Source organism: Schistosoma mansoni (assembly GCF_000237925.1).
Source record: "Schistosoma mansoni, WGS project CABG00000000 data, supercontig 0214, strain Puerto Rico, whole genome shotgun sequence".
NCBI classification, from domain to species: domain Eukaryota; kingdom Metazoa; phylum Platyhelminthes; class Trematoda; order Strigeidida; family Schistosomatidae; genus Schistosoma; species Schistosoma mansoni.
In genome coordinates this window covers 8,692-15,599 of record NW_017386083.1, presented here as the reverse complement: position 1 = coordinate 15,599, position 6,908 = coordinate 8,692, and positions in this window count along the sequence as shown.

Below are 6,908 nucleotides of genomic sequence, written 5' to 3'. Positions count from 1 at the left end.
TCATACAAGTGTACATATGTTAGACTTTATATTTATATATACATACACATTCACAATTGTTTATTGCCAACAGAGAACAAAATAGATCAGAGTTAGTTCTATATATCTTTTTTATTTTTATCTCTGATGAGTTTCAACAATAGGAATATGAAGGGTATTTTTTTATATTTGAATTCAATAATAAATATCATTGTAATTGTTCAAATGTTTGAAAATGAGTGAATGAATAAAAAGAATAGGTGTATATCAAATTCCGAAAACTTATCAAAATATATAATATCGAAGGTTGTTATAAAATATATGATTACTTGAAGTTATAAAAAATGATCTATTTACATTACTTATCATGATATTGTATGTGTGGAGGTATCGTATATATTCCAGGGACTAACTGAGTCTAAGGCTATGGTATGTTATGAGCAGTAGTACAAGTGTTTATAATTATGGCGATATAATGAAAGTTAAAATAATATTCATGCATATTATTTTACTTAATTGTGACTAAATATCTTATAGGATAAAACATTTAATAGTATTATTTATTTGAAACCGCGAACCCACCAATCCGCAGTCTGCACTCAAGATCCTGAAGTCTCAAAACGAATTTAGGACCTTCGGTCTCGCGCTCAGACGTATAATCCTTAGACCATTTGGCCTGAATCCAACGGTGGTAATATCTAACCCTAATCCACGGCATTGCACGACCATCTTTCATTGCCTTCTGTGGGTAACTGCCTCACATTCAAAACGGATTAGTTTCACTGGCTACGGCTTCCTAATATAACTCAGGATGTTTGCTCTCAAAGCTACTAAATAGTTAGATCATGATAACTTTTAGCATGTGTTTGTAGAGATTGTTGAATTTCATTGAAATCACAAACCAATATAAGCTAGACCACCATTGAAAACTTGGAAAGTCTGTAAAGTTTTTTTCTGTTTTCAGAAAGAAATATTTGGAGCGATGTTCTGGAAAAAGATACGAAAATCCACTTTTAGACGGTAATTTAAATCAGTTAATAAAATTGTGAAAACTAGAATATGTTGTACAAAATAACAAGCATATATTAAATATTTGTATGTTATGAGCTTAAATACTTTTACGTGCTACATGTTTTATCATCAGACCCTCTTCTGCCATAAAACATTTCAAAGACACATCGGATTGCAAAGTGTACAAAACCGATCATTAGCACTATCGCAGCTCAAGTACAAAACTGTTGTCACTTTCCAAATATCCTAGACATCTTTTTAAATAGTTGATTACAAAAAAGTGACAGAAAAATACATAGTCTTCTGTCGGCTTTTTGTCTCTTCGGGTCTCATACCAGGTCTTAGAAATCGATGTTGATTCACTTAATTAACAGATTACCTACAGTGTATCTGAATTTAAAAATACCTTCTTACGTTTCAAGGTTAACACAATTCTATATGTGAGTAAATTGATGTACCATAAACTGTTGATAAAGAGTCAAATAATACATGATATCTATTCGACCGAATAATTTTAAAACATGATTTCTACTAAAATTAGTCTCCGAAAGTCGCTACACTGGCTATGTCAGTAAATTTACCTCTGATTTGTGCGAACATTTGGTTATATGTGTTCTTTTAAGTGTTAACGTCTTGTAGGGTTGCCTCATATGAAACTGAACTTTGTCATATTTCATCCAATAATATTTTGTTACGAGACATTATAATAACACCCAGATGACAAGCTTCTACATGCTAGAAGACTGACCAGTGCAAATGATAAGAATTATGCTTACTAAATGTGAAACTATTATTTTAATACGTTTAACTTTATTATCTGTTATCACAGATTGATCTTTAATCGTTTAGACCATCATAGACTGGTTGGGAAGTCTGTGGGACACAAGCATCTAAATTTACCCCCTAATTTTGTAAAAACAAGGCATATAGTTCGAATTATGAGGATAAATGTCACTGGCGTAAACTCATATGATTTAAAAGCGGATGTTTTATTGTATTTAATCAAATAGGACTGATTCCTCTCATTTGCGTTTCGTGATATTTCAATTAATAGAATGTATTCATTTACACAGTGATAAAATGTGTAACATGGATATCTTTGTACCTCCTAGACAAGTGAATGAATATCTGAACACAGTAGCTTGGTGGAAGGTGTACAATCATTTGAAGCAATCGGTACGCAGTTTTGGCCTCGGTTAGAGCATCAATGCAGGAAAACCTGCGAACGAATTTAAATTAGAACAAAACGCTCATCTTGAATAACACCTCTGACCATTCTGAATTTAGCAACTAGAATACAAGTTATCTGATAGGAATGAACATTTATCACCAGGGACAGATCAAATGCAGTCTTTAATATTAACAATAGTGAGTGACAAACACTCGCTAATACATGACACACTTGCAAAATAATTATATGTAAAACAATTAGGTTATTCAACACTAAATTTAGTAACTTGCAAGTAACATTTCATTTGAGCACATTCAATACTATTGATTACGTTCTGCTTTTCCAACTAGAAGCATCAACGATCAAATATTTTCAAGCCTACAAACATTTAAACTACATTGTTACTACTTATATTCAAAATAAGTAACGATACTAGTAATGCCGTTATCTTATTATTAGAAAAGCAAATGCAAATGGTAGTTCAGTAAAATTTATTATCGCATCCTTGTTGATTGATTTTTAATTCACTCCCTACTCATAGGAAAAAAACTTTAGTTTTCCTTTCATTCTATCCTGTATAAAACGTTTACTTATAACTTCTTGCCTAAAAGAAAAAAAATTTAATTCTACTTCAAAATAACTTAATCCATCTGGATTAAATTAGCATGTTTTAGTAAGGAAGTAATTTATTTAGTTAGCTAGCCAACAAATGGATATATATATATATCCATTGTGAATTAAGAATCACGTAGCGTAGTAATGAGTTCATTTTTTGGTTATATACATAACTAAACTGATTCATTTTTATTAAAAACATATTTATATTAGCTGAATGGATGAATAACATTGAACCATGAGAAGAAAATAAATTTTTTGACATATGTAAATCTTCAAGAGATACATTAAAAAGTAACTTTTAATTCATCAAAGTGGAAGACATGCAAAAATGAAAACATTGAAATTTAATTTTTGATGCTTAACTCATGAACAATAGGTCAGTGACCCTGTAGATGAAATTTCTTTATAAAATTATTCATATACAGTGTTTGTTTCTTTTTTGTTTTGTTTTTTTGTTTGATTGGCTTAATTCTTGACATTTGAAACTAAAAGAAAAATATCCTTTTTTCTTTTCTACGTATCAAAATTATAATCAAATTGAATTAGGCCAAGTGGAGATTAGATTATTTGAGTTTATTTACTTCAATTATACGAAGTATTAGAGATAGAATTTCCCAGACACTTAGTAAACGGTTGAATGTACAACTAAATTAATTCAAATGTGATTTATTCTATCCATAAGGTATATGATTAATAGTAAACATTATTACATTTGAATTTGATGTAATAAGTCTTAAAATGACGTAATTGACTTAACTAACCAGCTGACGAGTCCCAAATAGGACGAAATGCGCGTCCTGGAATCCACTGTTGGTCAATATCCATCTTTGCTTACTATACCAAATTGTAATTTTTTTAATACTGAAAAGTTTCAGATAGATTATTTTGAACTTTTTGCTTCTTGAGGCTTTTATTTCCACACTTTTCTTTTAATTTCACATTTATTAGTTGATATTTTGCATTTTTTGTAATATTCTAATCTTCTGGTTTGTTGCTTCAGCTTTTCAGGATACTGAAAACATACTTAACTAATACCTGTACAGATAAATACCCCCCAACTGTTATTTAATAATTTGAATAGATCATTTCGAACATAATTTCTTGAAAACACAGCCAGCCCCATCTTATTTTTTTTCACACTGGTTTTTGATATGGCTGAACATTATGGAAAGTGTAATTCAAGACTAGTACATGGATAAGGCGTATGATTAAAAACACGATAGTTTTATTCCCACAAATTTAAAAAAAGGGTTCATTTTAAAATTCCTAAGGAGTTGAAGAAATGTTTTTGAAAGATCAAATATTTCAGAAGGGTTTTGTGGATATTATAGTAATTTTAATAGTTGAGATCATGATTCAATTGAAGCTACACCACCATGAAAAACCTGGAAGCACTGGACGGCCGTTTCGTCCTATTATGGGACTCCTCAGCGATGCGCATCCACGATTACGCCTCGGGAGATTCCAATGTTTATTTGGAGGAATTCTCGGTACTATTCCTACAACGGTTTTTTCAACCACAGAAGAAGCATATGTTTTAGGAATACAGTATTTTGTCTTTAAGTAATTTCCATACTATCATTGTATCAGGCTAAACCTACTGACGTAACATTACTAAATCTTCACAAAGAAAGATATAGCTAATAATTATATTTGTAATGATAAACATGACTGGTTGAACTATTTTGAAGATTCATTTGACAACGATGACCACGATTCAGAGTTTATTGATTTCTATTTGTCATCTGTCCACTTCAGCAATTTACAGTGTCTCATTTAAACATATTCACCAGTAATTGTTTAGTCCAGTAATATGTGTTTTACTACTCCTAGTTATGCATTGAAATACAGTTCAGTAAATGAGTATATATGTTTGTATAATAATTCAGGAAATACATAGTTTGTGTGACAAGTAATAGAGCTCTTCATAGATTTGGCAGATAATTATCTATCAGAGGGGGTTTTGTGGAGAATTTAGTATTTTCACAGTTGAAATCATGAGATAATTATCTCATAATTTATCCAAGTTAAATCTATACTCATGGATAATATTGATTGAGCACTTATTTTTGAGTGTCTTAGTTTACTTTCGTATTAATATCAGTTAGTGACCAAGCAAAATGCAGAAATTATCCAACAAACATTTTGCTTCAGTTAAAAACTTACAATTGCATGATCTTGAACTACCTTATCAAATCCGATATCATCCAGACAGTCGGTGAGAATTCAATGTTTTATGTTTTCGACTTTAGTCAGTTGATAACACAGTGTAAACATCATCCAACGTCGTTTTTAGGTAAAAGTCGCGTTTGTCATTTATTTTGTTCAGTAGGCTATTGGTTGATCATTGATTATAGAGAAATCCATCTCAGAAACAGTTTCAAGTGTGTACACAGCTATAAATATGAGCTTTTGTAAAAACAAATTGCACCCATTTAGAATTTAATCATATAAGTACAGCAGAAAGATATTCACATGAATCTATTTCCTATAAAATAACTAATATTGCTGAAGATGAATTTTATTTTTTCATAACATATCTACGATTCAATATTTATCTTCATCAAAAATTAAAAAAACCAAACAACAATAAGACAAAAAAAATTAACTTTTTCTCTCTTGTTCTATTTGATTGATTGTTTTACACTAATAACGGAAATAGGAATCAGGGTTGAACAATTTACACGAACTTGTTACCTATTCAAATATTCATTCGCATGAATATTATTCCCATAATAATAATAGTAATAATAATAATACCAACAAGTATTGAATTCATTCACCTTGAACAAATTTACTTCAATCTCTTTCTTTTTTTTTCTTTTTTCTAGGAAACAAAATATCATTGGAAACATGATATTGTTAAATTTTAAAAGTTTAACTCTAGAACATTTTTCCATCTATTACATTATACATATATATAATTTTTTTCTAGTCCTTTAGATGGATAGTAAAAAAAAGAGAAAAAAAATATACTCACCATAATCATGATTTCGGTCTCTTTTTTGTTGTTGTTGCTGTTTGTTTGTTTGTTTGTAATAATTTAGAACCATTTTTTTTGGGGGGGGGGGAAGGTATTTATTCCGAATTACTTCTTTGAAAATGTGTGATACATTTATTGATATACATTTTTTATTTCATGTATGTATTTATTACATTGAATAATTAAAAAAAATTTAAAAAAATTTGTCGACATAATTGTGATTTCTTTCACTTAGTTAAGTATCCTTTGCTTGATTTCACTGGGGGTTTTTTTGGATAATTACTTCAAGTGAAATAATTTGAAATTTTCTAAAGCCAAAATTTTTTTTCCATTTTCATATAATTTAACATTTAAACAAAAAAATTAAACTGAAGTTTTTCCTTTAAAATAAATGAGTAACTCATGTACTATAGATTAAAAATGAATTTATAGTTTAATAAATGAAGATTATTCAAATTTTTTGAAAGTGATTGATCATTTACAGAATAAATGGCTTAGGTTAATACATTCAGTAGTATGTTTAATTTAGAAAAAAAATTAGATCATAAAAGATTTTCATAAATTTACTTCATTTAAGTATGAGATTTCTCAATTATGTGAATAAGTTTTTATAATTTAATAGTTGAATTCGTGAGTTGATTAAAGCTATACCACCATTGAAAACATGAAAGCACTGAAAGACTGTTGATTCCTAGTATGGGACTCCTCAGCAGTGCACATCAAAGATCCTACTTGCGGGATTCGAACCTAGGATTTATCGGTCTCTCGCGCGGTCGCTTGACCTACAGACCACTGAGTTGACTTTAAAAATACTAAATTTAACAATAATATTAGTTTGATTACAGATGTCAGTCAAAATTACAGCATTATTAACATAACCTAATGAGTATAGTTTGTTATCATCCAATAACTTTAGCATAATATGTAGTATGCTGTATAATTTTAAAATGTTGACCTTTTTTCCAATTACCATGAACGTGTATTTATTTTTTGTAATAAAATAGACTAAAGAAATCAACAGTAAGTTAATATTTATCTGAGTAATAATGAAAACAAACTTACTGTGATCTTTTGAAAAGTATTCTCTTTTTTTGACATGTTAGTGCACCTATGAAATATTAAGTTAAAATGGAACTCTGCAAAACT